General features: G+C 38.4%; 1 long non-coding RNA gene and 2 pseudogenes across 1 annotated transcript in view; 1 reads left to right on the plus strand and 2 right to left on the minus strand.

The window, feature by feature from the left end:
* The window catches only part of LOC145501147 (uncharacterized), a 68,260-nt gene that overhangs the window by 37,867 nt on the left and 15,490 nt on the right, over nt 1-14,903 (plus strand). The window lies entirely within an intron of this gene.
* On the minus strand, nt 4,064-13,467 carry LOC145501185 (uncharacterized; annotated as a pseudogene).
* On the minus strand, nt 13,448-14,426 carry LOC145501051 (uncharacterized; annotated as a pseudogene).

Raw genomic sequence — 14,903 nt, forward strand, 5'->3', positions numbered from 1 at the left:
ACAAATAAATAAACAAACAAACAAGAACTGGTAGATTCAATTCATGAATTTACTCCATTGGCACTTTTAGTCTCCTTGCAACAACCCCAATTGATTTTCTGATAGATACATTTACCCGCTTCAACAATTCCAGTTGTTTGTTAGCAACGTAAGTTGCAAGTGCATCCTCTTCTTTGGGTAGAGACTTTTTGCACGACTTGCACAGCTTCTTGATATAAACAGAAAGCTCCTCCAACTCTCTCTGCCACTCAACAAGACGAGACTCCATGTCAGCTTTAACATCTGTAAAACAGCAAGAAACAAGAATGTGAAGGGAGAAAAATTGTTATGAGAGGTTCCTATGTGAAATATCTTTCTGAAGAAATTTTTTTTCTCTGGTAACTTGAATGTTCAGGCATGTAAAAACAAAGTAGTTTTGTTATATAAACTACTCTGGCGACTTTTCAACCACTAAATTTTTGCTAAAATATTTTTTGGAACTTTTGGAACTAGTAGTTTTTTTTATTAACCAGTTTTTGCATTTCAACGTAGCAAACAAAGGGAAGTTCACTTTATACTCTAGCTCTACTAACATACCTGAGCCTTTCAAGTCTACTTCCTCAGTGTGAGTGCCAAAATCTTGATTGAAAGTCCTCTTGCTTAGAGCTTCCACAAAGTACTAATAATTTTGAAAATCATAGTAAAGTTACATAACAGTACACTACCACAAATCAGCCAAATCTTGACTCTGACACAATCTAAGTATATTTTTTTAAAAATGTCTCAGTGTCTACTACAAGAAAACAGTGGGTTACACTGCACTTGTAAAGACAGCAGGTACCTTTTTAGTAACAAAAAGACGTTTATTGTTCAGCAGGCAATATGCAATGAAAACATATGCCAATGTGGCTAGCAAAAATGTAGAAGCTATTTTCTGTAATACAAGATACAAACACGTACTACACGTTGGTGAGTTCTTGCGGTCTAGCGGTAAACCACAGTAGTTTCGTCACAGCACTCGTGGGTGTTTCACCTAAAGTACAGCCTATGTTTGTTTACTCTACAAAAAGAAAACGCTGGGTTACACTGCACTCGTGGGTGTGCTACCTAAAGTACAGCCTATGTTTGTTTACTCTACGTAAAGAAAGCACTGGGTTACACTGCACTCGTTGGTGTGCCACCTCAAGTACAGCCTCTGTTTGTTTACTCTACAGAAAGAAAACACTGGGTTACACTGCACTCATAGGTGTACCACCTAAAGTACAGCCTATGTTTGTTTACTCTACAGAAAGAAAACACTGGGTTACACTGCACTCATAGGTGTACCACCTAAAGTACAGCCTATGTTTGTTTACTCTACAGAAAGAAAACACTGGGTTACACTGCACTCATGGGTGTGTCACCTAAAGTACAGCCTATGTTTGTTTACTCCACAAAAAGAAAAAACTGGGTCACACTGCACTCATGGGTGTGCCACCAAAAGTAAAGCCTATGTTTGTTTACTCTACATAAGGAAAACACTGGGTCACACTTTACTCATGGGCGTGCCACCAAAAGTACAGCCTATGTTTGTTCACTCTACAAAAAGAAAACACTGGGTTACACTGCACTCACTCAAACATCCTGTGACTTCCAGCCACAACCAGCAAAATGGAAGGTGAATCTGTCTTTCTGGTTTTGAGTCTTTGCTGAAATTTGAATTTAAGATTTTCTTGATGTTAATTCTATTTGCCGACATGGGTTGCTTGTAAAGAGAATATAAAGCTTTTACCTATTTAGATACAGGCATGTATATACATGACAGAAAAAATTCATCAAAGGAAAGTCCATCACAGTTTTATACATGAAGACTGACCAGTAATTTTGTTTCAATCAAATGAGTTACATGTATCTTCAATTGATTTTAATGCTTCTCGGAGACAGAGACACATAAACAACATTCTGTATAAAAATGCAACAGCATTTGTTCAACTGCAATGCCACAGATCATAACAGGAAATTTGTTAATATGTAAACTAAAAGAAAAAGAAAACATAAGCAAAGGAAAACAAAAGTAATACATTTCATAATTATTGATTCTCACATGCTTCATTGAAATGTATAGGCATAGGCATAGCACATTACATGGACACACTTGTAAAATTAACAGATATGAAAGGCAGATACCATGCCAAATATGAAGAGACTGCACTAGGGATAAAATAAACCAAGAAGTATAGAAACAAAATGACGAAGGAAAATAATAAAACAGGCATTTGACTACAAAAAGAAAAAATATGAATAAAGGGGAATGGATTTAACATGTAATGCGTGCAAGACAAAAACAGTAACTAGGTTGGCAGTGTTAATGAACAGTTTTCTAATTGGGAATATACTGTATAATGGAAGGTCAACTTACTTGAGGATGCTTCTCCATGGCAATCATGACTTGAGGCTTTGAGCCAAAGCTGGCATTGGTCCTTATGGGATATCTCAAAGCCTTGCTGACTAAATTCTATCATGGACAGGAAGTGTCTCATGAGCATTGGTGCATGATCAATCAACAGATATCCATAATCACCTGTTCCAAGGCTGCTTCCAAATAGTTCTCTTAACAAAAAACCTTATTCTTTGCACTATATAACAAAAAACAACCACATAAAATAAGCCTAGGTGAAATTTCAACCACACTTAATTTCACTTAATACATGTACCAACTACCTCAAAATATTTAGGGGGGGCTTATTACAAAAGATTGGGCACATAGGAAATGCACAACATTTACATGTTGTCCTGGTGGTATAAATAGCATAGATTTTCTTGTGGAAAAAGAGTTGCAATGATTTCGTGTGACTCTTGCATTTCAGTGTTTTGCAAAATGTTTTTACCATTGTAGACAAGACATCGATTGTTAAATTCCCTGCAGTAAAATCAACTTTGAGTTGGTGTATTTGAAACAAAAATTCTTCAATGGAATTAAGTGTAGCTTATAGCTTAGGGTTCACAGAGATGTTGAAATGTGGTAACAACAACAGTGCCACTATTTAGTTCTCACAACATTGTGACATAACCCCAGGGTGATCTAAAACTGAACAGAATCATACTGAAATAAATATCACTTAATTCTCAAAAAATACAAAACGTTTGCAATCAGTCAAGGGAGAAACCACCCATCACCAACCTCATTTCAACAAATTACCAACATTATATTGACAGCTTTGCCAACAAAGAATTATTTGTGAGAGCAATGAAATTCCACAGTCATAGTGATGGTGATTTGAAATTTAAAAAACCCTGGATCATTAAATCTGAATTAGCACATTCCCTTTTCAGATGATATACAAAATCAGTAAAAAAAATTCATGGGCAGCATATAATTTCATTACACCAAAATGCTCTTCCGTCAAGCTTTAACAGCAGTTGTAAGGATGGCAATGACACTTTGTGAAGCCTTTGTTCCCTCACAATCAGTTCTACAACTGAACACAAATCCACAGAAAAACCTTCTAGGGGAGGAGCCACTTTCCTAACTCCAATATAAGCTTTGGAAACACCAAAATTCACTTTTTTGGCTGCCTTGATCTGTTTCAGGTTAAGAAGAAGAGGCGTGTGAGAGAATTTCTATGAGAAAAGAAAAGCAAATGCAGTTTGAGACTGTAAGAGCTGAAAAAGACAACCTTCAGCTGTCAGGCCTGCTATTAAAGATAATTACAGTAACATGTTTGTACCAATTCAGAAGAACCAGTATTGCCTGCAATATCGCAGAGGCTGAGGTATCTTGACTACTACTTCAGCATCACATAACAAAAAAAACTGAAAATAAGATAAGCATAAGATTGCACACAAATTGAGCTCGCATATCATGCCCAAAAAAGAGCAGTATTGAAAGGTAATCTACCGGGTATAAAGTCTGGATTCCTCAAAATAATGCAATACCGGTATTCATTATTTTGGATGTGGTATTATCATAGTCCATCTTCACCACCCACTAATCAAACAGTTTACGCATATAAGTAAACTCACACCACCTCCTGTATGCTGGCAAAAAGCCCCGGTCATGAAAACAAATAAGCCTTAAAGAATAAACTTTTTAGCTTATTTAATTCTAATTCTGCGATAACTTAATTAAATTTCTTACCCCCGTCCTACCAAGCCCTGTGATGGTTTTTGCCGACACTCTCGCTATAGCCTGGAAAAGGACAAGGTTCCAGTTAGGCACTTGCAAACTCTCAACGTATTCCAAGAAATTGTCGTCGCCAACTAGTTCCTCTACGGTCCTCTTCACTCCCCTTTTCACAGCTACCTCCTAAACAATTTCATTAACGATAGCCTTAGTGTCTGGGTCGCCAAATGCGCACATATTGGAAAGCACTATCGCCAAGCTTTCCCTATTTTTCTGGCACACGTCATACACATCCTTTATGACGCGACTGCTTCACTTTCGTGAACGACACCTTTTCTGGCGTGTCCAAATCAATTGTTTCGCTAATCTCCTTCAGGTTTGGAGAAACAGAGAATGTACCTTTCGGTGCACCGTTTGGGGGCGTCATAGCCAAAGACGAATTTTGAGGTACCTTATTTGGCAGTGTAAAAGGCATTTTGAGATGCCGCAAGGCACGGATCTGTCAGCCAATACTTCGCTCTCCTTGTCTCCACAAATGATACTCAAGTCTAATTTGTTCAGAAACTCTCTCAGCAGGGCTGAGCGTCCTGATGAATGTTTCTGGTGAAGCAACACTGATATTAGACCAAAGGAAGAACAGACAATTTTAGTTCCATTTGATGACTGCTTATAGGTGTAATGATGGCCATCTGGCAGCCAAATGTTGCTGCTCTCGATTCTCCAAAAATCCTCTGGAAAACTGGAAACTACTGGCGAACGCTTAAAATATTGCATCGGTAACGGTAATGGTAACAAATATTTATACAGGATAGCCCTTCAGTGCAAAAGTACTGTTTATCAAAGGGGTACTGTCTAAATAACATAATATAAGGATAAAAAGTAAAATAAGATAAGAATGACTTCGTAACTTATTAACTACACTATACAAAAAATTGTATTTGTGTCATTCCAGAAACTTTTGAGTTAAGGACATACCAATACAAATGTGGACTTAAGTCATGGCCAATGACCTGAAGGAAGGGCGAGAAACCCTTCCTCGGTGCCATCTTCTTTGACTTTAGGAATTTGTTACAGTGACCACTTGAAATACGAAACTGATGTAGAGAACGCTTGACATTCAAGAGTAAACTTAACCAGATGCCAAATAGCAAGTGTTAATAACACGAGCCAATTAATACATGACATATTTAATGAGATTATCACACCCACAAGAGCCAAGCCCTTACCAAGCACAGCATGGCTAATACTTCCAGTGCAAACAACTTGTGTCTTCTCAAGGTTCAGTCTCCTTCAGTGTGGTAAATTTTGAAGCAAGGTGCTGGACAAAGTCCTAGCTTGTGTGCACAATCCCCAAATTGGTATTGGCTTTCTTTTCTTTTTTGTTGCTGGTGCACACAATACATCTCTTCTGTGGATGCTGCTTGCTCTATGTTGGGGGGATGAGCTCTGGAAAGTGGCGACCAGAGAAACGATCAGAAGCTGTAGGGGTAGAGGGCTCAGTAGCAGATGCAGCAAGTAAAACATTGATACAATCAAGCTTGAATCTCAATAGTGCCTTTCTGCTGCCTTGCTTTGCATATAGAATGTGAGCATTCAAGAGTCCTTCAATGAAATGGAAAGCCACTTTTTGGTCCACTTCTTACTTTTTCGCATGCAGGAGTAGGTGCCAATCATCATCTCATCTCATCAATAAAGTGAAAAACAAACAACATCTAGGGCATGAGAACTTTTGTACATAAGTCCAACCAACGCCAGGAAAGCGTGCAGAATAAACTGAAAAGACACATACTGACAGAATATTTGTTATTGCACACCAAAATAAAACTTGAACCAGTACAAAATTATGCGACTAAAGAAAAATGCTAACTAAGCAAAGCAGAAAAAAACCCACTGAAAACGTAGCAAGACTAAACCTTCACTTAGGCCTGGTTCAAACGTCGAACTTCTCATGAGCTGAGCCTAACAGCTCCAATTAAGTACATGACGAGATCAACATTTGAATCAATTAAGTTTGGCAGATAATATTTGGGTCGACCCGAGGATTAAGTTCAACATGGTCAGTCAGTCAGTGCGACTACGGAGTGACTCCTATTCAAACAGTGAACTTTTCATTTACCGAACCTAATGCAAAAATTGTCATAATACATTTTTTGATCCCACAACCCCCTTCTGTCACTTGAGCATGTGCATCAGAGTGGAAAAAAATGGTCTGATGGTTTAAGAACACCAAATCAAACATGCTGTCAAAGCTAGAAGATTGCAGTGTTTGTTTTCATGACACAAAATATGTTTGCATCAACTGCAAGATAACATGTATGTAGCATGTGTAGTTAGCCAGAATTTAATGAGGATATAGAAAACTGAATTCTAGGAAAACAAGTCAGATACTGCTATGGCTGTACAGCAGACCGATAACACACATATCAATCATAAATTGCCTTCTTGTGATGACAGCATGTAATTTTAATGAAAATATAGAAAATTGGATTCTAGGAAAACAAGTCAGATACTGCTACGTTTGCACAGCAGACAGATAACACACATTAATCATAAATTGCCTTCTTGTGATGACAGCATGTAAGATACTTCATAACATTTTGATCCGTTTCCTGCCATCCCAGATGGCATGGAAAGCAAAAGCTCTTCACAAATCACAACTTTCTGGAACGTCCCACCACGTTTGTTTGAGTATTTAACCGCTCACCGACCACTGACTATTGTAGAGCTCGTAAATTAAGTACAATGAGATTATGTTCAACATCTGAATCGCTGTTGAACCTAATCATTTGGGTAGACCTAAATAGCTACTCAGTCTGGCTCATGAAAAGTTTGACGTTTGAACCGGGCCTTAGAGTGAACAAGAGAAATACAACAAATTACCTTGTCCATGGTACCAGGTGCTGGGCAGGTTCTGCTTTTGGTTTCGACTCTTCAGGAGGAATTTGCCCTGGCTCAGCATCTTGTTGCACTGGGTCAGGAGCCAGCAGATCAAGAAGAACATTAAGTTGATCTGCCATAGTGCTAGCGGGCTGGTGGCAGTTCAACAAGCAGTGAAAAAATCACAAAAGATGACTGTTTTTGTGAAGTATAGGATGAAGAGACCACACTTCAGGCAGAACGACCAAATTTTAACTGGAAATGGTGCAAAGCATTACTGATGCTACCAGCACGGGCGATAACAGGGAAATGTGATGGAGTAACAGCATCTTTTGCAATGAGCTAATTAATTAAGCAGTGAGAATAGCTGGTTGCTGACAACCATTTGACAGTCCAGGTGACAGGCATGGCAACATTCCTACATGATAATTTTATTTTGCATGTGTCAAAGATCTTACTTCTCAAGTAAAATTTAAGGTGGGATACATAATAACAGGACTTTTAAGGGCAGGATGTGGGATAAAAATATTTGGTGGGAACAGGACTTGCTTCTTTTGACTTATATGTAACAGGTTTGTGGGTTCCAATGCTAGTCTTTCTAATCTTGACTTAGCTGCAATTTGTGTGACCGCCTATTCGGCTTTTCTCCATTACGAGTTAGCTAGCCTTTGTTGTTAAGATGTTAGTTTTTACAATACATTTGTTTGGATTTATGTATTTAAGAGCAAAACAGATGTTTAGGGATGGCACCTAGTTTTGTTGGCAAAATCAGACTCTGTTTCTTGCCCTTTACACATGCTTAAGAGATATGTCCATGCCACTAATTTAGACTTGTCTTTGTCTTTACTGTTTTTTCGTTCCTTGCAGTTTCCTAAAGTTACTTCTTATAGTTTGCATTCCACGGGTATGAGTTATACCAGAACAAGGGAAATAAGTCTTCAGGGAGGGTAGGAAAGGCTATTGTTCCAATGTGCTTTTTTGGGCAGTTGTGGGCAGCACGGGAAATTGGAGGGGTTTCTTGCATGGGCGGTTACGGGTGGCACAGGAGTCAATGGGTTAAAATTGCCATACCATGCAATTTATTCAACAGCTCTGACAGGTTTTGCACACTGGGATGTTGAGAATTCTTTCTCTATTTTCTCCAGTACTTACTGGTTCTGTTCGCTACCTATTTTTTCACTTGTGCCTTTGTTCTGCACTTTTGGGAGGATGACTTTCTGCTCTCTGTGTTTTCGTTTTTCATCTCCTTTTCTTGTAAAGGAGCCACTCTTCTTTTCTTTTCCTGTTTTTTTCGGGGAGCACCAGGATCAATATTATGCTTTCTCTTTTGCCCAAATGTAGAAACTGATTCATAATTGACGGCTCTGCTAAACTAAGATGTCGGTAGCCACATGTCATCTTCTGAATAGTAACCTTTGAATTGAACGCGGTATTTGTACATTAAGGTGTCCTTGGAAAGGGTGTCTCTCTAGAACATTATCTATTTTGTAGAAATTGTCTGGCAGTGGACTCTCTGGCTGATCTTCCACGGAATGAGACACAATTCCAGGTTCATTGTCTCGAAAGTCTCCTCAGCAGATGCAACCCATTTCATCCAATCACTTCTTTGAATCCTAGTGCAGTTTATAGCAGCCCATCAAGTCTGCCATGACCGAACTTGGTTCAACAGCTTCTAGTATTGAGGAGGAAGGCCTCCAGTGGGTGAATCCCAGATAAGGGTGATGATCTCTGGTAAAAGGAAAAACAGCATCTCATCATTGCATCACCCTTTAATTTGAACCTTGTGCTCTGTGATCCATCTTTTGGTGGATGAATATCTTCAACACGGGCAATGTCAAAGACTTTCTGTCCCTGTTGGATGGACTTCAATGCACTTTGCTAAACTTGACAATATCATGCTTTAGATCTACAGGCACTTTACCAGGAAGGTATTTTGCAGCCCAGTGTCGTTTCTGATGCCAACATACAATGTACTCTCTGGGTAGTATAAGCTTTCAAGGCTTGTTTGATATGTATTTATTTATTTATTTATTTATGGATTCGTACAAGTACAGGTGCTTAACAATAGGACATAAGTCCCCTACTTGGTTAATACACCCACACCCAACCCCCCAAAAAATATCCCGAAAAAACTCTTCCCTGACCCGACTAAACTACAAATCAAATAATCTAAATAACACAAATACAATCTGAAATATACTAATCAACTTAACAAGTACAGACAAAGAAAATATTAACACGGCGACACTTAGGACAAATTAATTTAAAAGAACGAAAATTGTCACCATCAAAAACATTTAGAAGTCTAGTAAAATAAAATGACTTAAGTTTACTTTTAAAAGAGCTTATAGTGTCTGAATCCTTGATATTTTCAGGTAAACTGTTCCATATCAAAGTTATTCTGTTGAAGTAAAAGTCTTGGAAGGAAGACGTACGACAAGCGTTAGTCTTTAAATGCAGCCCTGATGAAGCATGGCACATGTTGCCCTTTAGAAAAGAAAAAATAATAACTAAATTCACGAGTTAAATCTATATGCCCATGAAGGCACTTAAAAAAGAAAACTAAGTCAAGATATTCTGACCAGTAATTAAGTGGTAATAACTTAAGCTTGATTTGACGAACCTTATAAAGTAGGTTACTATTCCTTAATATAAAATGAGTAGCTCTCCTTTGTATGTTCTCTACAAGTAATAAATTGCTCATAATTGACTGACGGGCCCATAACTGAGAGCAAAAACAAAAATGAGAGCACACTAATAAGCAGTAAAGACTCAAAAGCGCTGTACTATCAACAATACCTGCACAGTTTCTTTTGAGAAAACCAAGCATCCTATTTGCTTTAGCTACAATCATAACTATGTGATCTTTCCAAGAGGTGTCATTTGCAATCACAATACCTAAATCTTTTTCAGATATGACAACCTCCACATTAATACCATTTAAACTATAGCTACAAGGTGGACTAAGGCGTTTCCTAGAAATGCGCAGGTTACTGCACTTAGTAGGCTGAAAAAAACAACTCATTTCACAACGACCAATACAATATGAATGTAGGTAGTTCTGTTATCGACAATTTTTGCTTATTTTCCATTGACTTCCTTTAGTGTCCGTTTCTTCCTCTTTGTTGCGCCTTTTTCTTCTTGCTCTTTTTCTCCTTCTTCATCACCATTGTCGTTGTTCCACTCGTTTTTTCATCACTTTTGGCATCAAGTTCAACATCACCGAGACTGTTGTTGACTTCTGCATACATCTTGTGGAGCATGTTGTAATTATCTGGCAAAGATCCTTCCATCAGTTAAGTATAAGTCGGCTGGATGTTGGTAGGAATACAGGATTTCCCAGCAATCATTGTCCTGTTGAAGTTCCACAGCACCAGGCGGCATGTACTTTTCGAACAATGCCTGGCCATCCTTCACACCCTGAAAATGGGCTTGCTTTTGTTCCTGTTGAAAATCGTGATACAGCAAGGGATATTAATATGATCCTTCTGCTCCTGATGCATGCTTTTGAAAGGCATAGGCCCTTTGTCTTCTATTCTAAGACTGCTTTATATTAGAACCAGCTTGAGCAAGACACTGTTTGGCATTGATGTTGAACTGCACCTTAGCACTTTTAGCAAGCATATCAGCAAGTGTTGGCTGGGAATCAAGATATTGAAATTGCTGGGAATAATATTCTCATTCTTCAGTGTCATCCTGCCACTATTAAAGTGTTTCCTTATGTCCAGTGATTGAAAGTACTGTTCACAAACCTTTGTGTATTTACTCATGACAAATCCATCTCTTGTTTTCCTGTCTCTTCATAGCAGTTAACTGTCATTTCTTGATTCGCCGGTTTTTGGCAATGGAAAAAAAAGTAATCCTGGTCTTATTACCTTTTGCATCCTGGAACACAGCAATATTTCCCTCTTCCACCAGTCTGTGAGGAATCAACTAAAGAAGTAGTTACAGCTCCCATCGAATCGTCTGCCATATTGTATTTTGTCCACCCCAGCCTCACTTTCATGTTTTAACGTGCAAGCTTGTGACGAATGCGGGAAAGGTCTATTCCATGGAATCAAATGCTTTTTCAAAGTCAAGAAAAACGGCTAATCTGGGAATGTTTTGCATCTTGGTGAAAGACATGATGTCTGTAATAGTTTTGATACTTTTGCCAATATATCTTCCTTTGACATAGCCTGTTTGGCTTGAATGAACAATTTTAGGTAAGACACTTTCTATTCTGACTGCAATGGCTTTTCTGGTGATTTTATAATCATTATTTGAAAGGGAAATCGGCCTCAAGCTTTTAAATATTCTAAATCTTTATTTTTTGGGATCAAAGAAATAATTCTCAGCCATTGGGAGATGGATAAATGACCGCACTTATATGCGTAATTAAAACTATCTAAAATAACATTTTCAATCACCTCCCATATGGAGTTTAATACAGCTCTGTTTCATAGGCTAACATAAAGTTAGCCCACTCAGTTAGTTTCCATACACACTGAAGCCTACTAAAGTACACATCAACATTTTGTTTGCACAAGACACAATAAACCATTATAACAGACCGTAAAAAACATGGTAAAAAACTGTTACAATCAATCATTGCATGTTCGGATCCTCTTCAAAAAATGTAAAACTTATGCACACTCTTTGAGCATGTTAAAATTTAAGTGACAGCATGCACACGAAATGCAGTTAGTCAACCATATCTAAGAATGAACTTTTGTCGATGCCGGCATGTAGAAATTAGCTCACTTCATTTGTTTAATGTTGCAAGTTCCGGTTTGGTGATGATTAAGTGTTTCTCTGTCGTGCATAAGTTGTGTAATGTCAGATTGGAGTAGGGTTTTGCCTCGGTAAGGAACTTCCATTTGATGGTGAAGTGTTGTTCTTTACTTTTAAGCTGCCAGATGTGTTTGCTAAGTTCAGTGTTGTTCTTGTGCGTTTCATTGTTGAATGACACGTGATGGTTTTTAAACCTTGCTTTAAATTTCGTGGCTGTAGGCCCTATGTAAAGACAACTTGGAGAAGGACGGTGGAGAAGGAAAGAAACAAGGCGGGGTGGAAGAGCTGGGAAGTAGCCAAAGCAGTGGCACTGAACAGGGAGTGTTGGTCGGAAAGCGTGACGGCCTTATGCACGTACTGGCGCGAAGAGAAATGATGATGATGATGAAGCCCTATGTTGGTTTTGGTTTTGCTTGCAGATGTCAACTAGGCCTGATAAACGATACCTTTAGAAAGGCAGTTTCCTACTAAGGGGCATTCTTCCTTCCTCCTGCAGTTGTATGTTCTTCCAGCTTGGTCTTGTGCCGGTTGTGCCGAGTTCTTAAGAATGGTTTGGTTTCATCCATTTATAATTTGCTGTACGTTCAGCATGCAACTGTAGCTCAGTTTGAGAGTGTTTCTGTTGAAGATTTTCCTCAACTTGTGGCCAGCAGGGAAGCATTTATCAATTAGGCATAGAAACTCTCTTCCTATGTTGCTCTTGACATTCTTGTTGTACAGCAGGTTGAACCAGATTATTTTCGGGATCGATTACGTCTTTGTGATGGTGCTCTTTGCGGTGGTTTAAACTCCAGTTTATACATACACCCACTCTTGTACAACACTTCCTGATACGGGGTGGCAACTTCATTGAACACAGCTTTGTCAGATGAAATTTCTGTGAGTCTTCTGTTTACTGATTCTGGTATATTTCTGATGATGTTGGGTAGATGATTTGACTTGCTGTGCACATAGAGTAAGGTGTTTGATGGTTTGGAGTATGGTTTGAATTTTTCCATGTTTAGATCCAAGGTAACATCCAGGAAGTTGACGACTTTCTTGTTTGCTTCAATGGTGATTTTCAGGTCGCATTTTTAAATATTTGGCATAGTTCTTTCTTTATTCTCTCTGTTGCCTTTGGGATCTGTTGGAGGACCACTAGCACGTCATCTCTGTAAAGGCCGATTTCAACTCCAGGTATTTCATTCAGCTGGGAGAGAAGGTAACAACTGACTAATTCGCAAGTCTTCTCTTTATATATATTTTCGGCTTTCATTAGCTGAGGTTTCAATAACACAAACATCTTTTAATTCAATATAGCCAAAGAAATTTCTAGGAGGTAGGTCGCAATATAAATGCGTCTTTCTTAATTCCCATGACCCAAATTTTACGCAGATTCTGGTTTACGATTGAGTTTAGAAGAATGTTTTAAGCGTTTCATTACTTTCCATGGTCTGTGGAGGACACACTTAAAAAATAACTGAATTTGTATTAAGCAGTCTTTTTGTTGTTGCCTCTTTTTCAAATTTACATTTGACTTTCATGGCTTTTGTCTAAAAAAGTTAAGAATTTTTCAACTGGTGCACAGAAGAAAATTTGGTGGTGAGCAAAAGAGGGTTGATGTCTTGGAACTATTGTCCTTTGAAACTTTGATGTTCTCAGCCTGTAGTTCTTCGACAGAAACACTATTGTTTAAATGGAAAGTGTGGTCTATTGCTTAATCAGTAAAGCTATTTTTCACTTAGTGGATACTTAATCCATAATAGTATTTTTAACTATCTTACCGAGGGAGAGAATGTCTTGGTGCGAGAAGTTTGGATTCCATGAAGACCACTGCAAGTCTCTGTTTACAAATTCCAAGAACCGTTCAAAACATTTCATAACGTACAAACCACAGTCTTCATCATTTGGCTGTGGAGGGACTGTGGGATATCTGACCTGCTCTACTTCCAGGGTCTGTCTTCCACCTTGTGATGGTCTAGCTGACCACACGTCCTTGAGGTATCGAACTGTCCTATGTTCAACAGTTTTCTGCTGCTTCCGTAGAGAATTGAGTATCATCAACTTCATGTTGGGATCCGTCCTGGCGATTACTAAAATCCAATGGTGACTATCACATGGGAATTACCAGATACTTCTTGGGGAAAATGTCAGTGTTTTTTGTCCATTTCAGTAATGCCTGTGGGTTGAATTGTGACAATTTTTGATAGAAACAGGAATTGTAAAGACATAACATCTTTAGATCACGATGTAGCTGATTTTCAGCAGCATAGAGCAGATAAAAATCCAGAATGTCATCATTCACTTCTCGGTCTTTCTCGAGGCAAACTGTAAAGCAGCTGTGCACATCTACACTCCCAAAGCTGGTTTGATATGACAATAGAGTGGACACAGGAAGAATGAGGACCTTGTCACTTTCTGCAGACTTTTGTTCTTTGATATTCAAGACGAGAGCTTCAAATGTCAGGTAATCTATGGTGAGTCTTCTTTGAGTTGTTGCAGCTTCAATGAAGGATCTTGCGTATTGGATAAGGGCCTTGAAGTTGTCGAATTTTAGTACCACAGAAGACCCTTTGTCATCTACCGTTCCTCTTGCATTTCTTGCGTGTTTCCAGATCGCTTCCACTGGAATTGCATTCGGGAAGAGATTGGCTGCAAAGGGACTTTCTGAAGTTTTTGCCCTCAATTTTCCTTTGTAGATTTTCTCTTTTTGCATGTCTTGGTGAGGGGACTTTTCTTCTTTGGTAATGGAATCTTACCAGCAGGCACATCTTTCTTTATTCATCACTGAATTTGCAGGGTTGGCTGTTGTACCATTTGAGCACTTAATCTTTTTCTGTTGCTGGACTTCTGTTGCTTGTACCACAGAGGAACACAAACATGGCGGTCCAATACTGGGCTCTGTAAATTTGCACGGAACATTTTGACAAATCTCAACTTTGGGGCAATGCACATGCCTTAAACTTTTTTTTTTATTTGTTCACATACAGAATAACACACAAAATAACCGTAGAGGAAAAAAGCTACATAATTACTTACATTCAAATACCTAAAACAGGTTTAACAACAAACGATAAAACTAGTCATTAGTAACAACACATAAATAAAAAGATGCCTTAAACTTGGAGAACTCTCTTTTTTTACTATAGTATCGCAAATCCACTGAATGGTTTTTGATTTTATTTTTTATTTC

The sequence above is a fragment of the Orbicella franksi genome, chromosome 10 (assembly GCF_964199315.1).
Source record: "Orbicella franksi chromosome 10, jaOrbFran1.1, whole genome shotgun sequence".
NCBI classification, from domain to species: domain Eukaryota; kingdom Metazoa; phylum Cnidaria; class Anthozoa; order Scleractinia; family Merulinidae; genus Orbicella; species Orbicella franksi.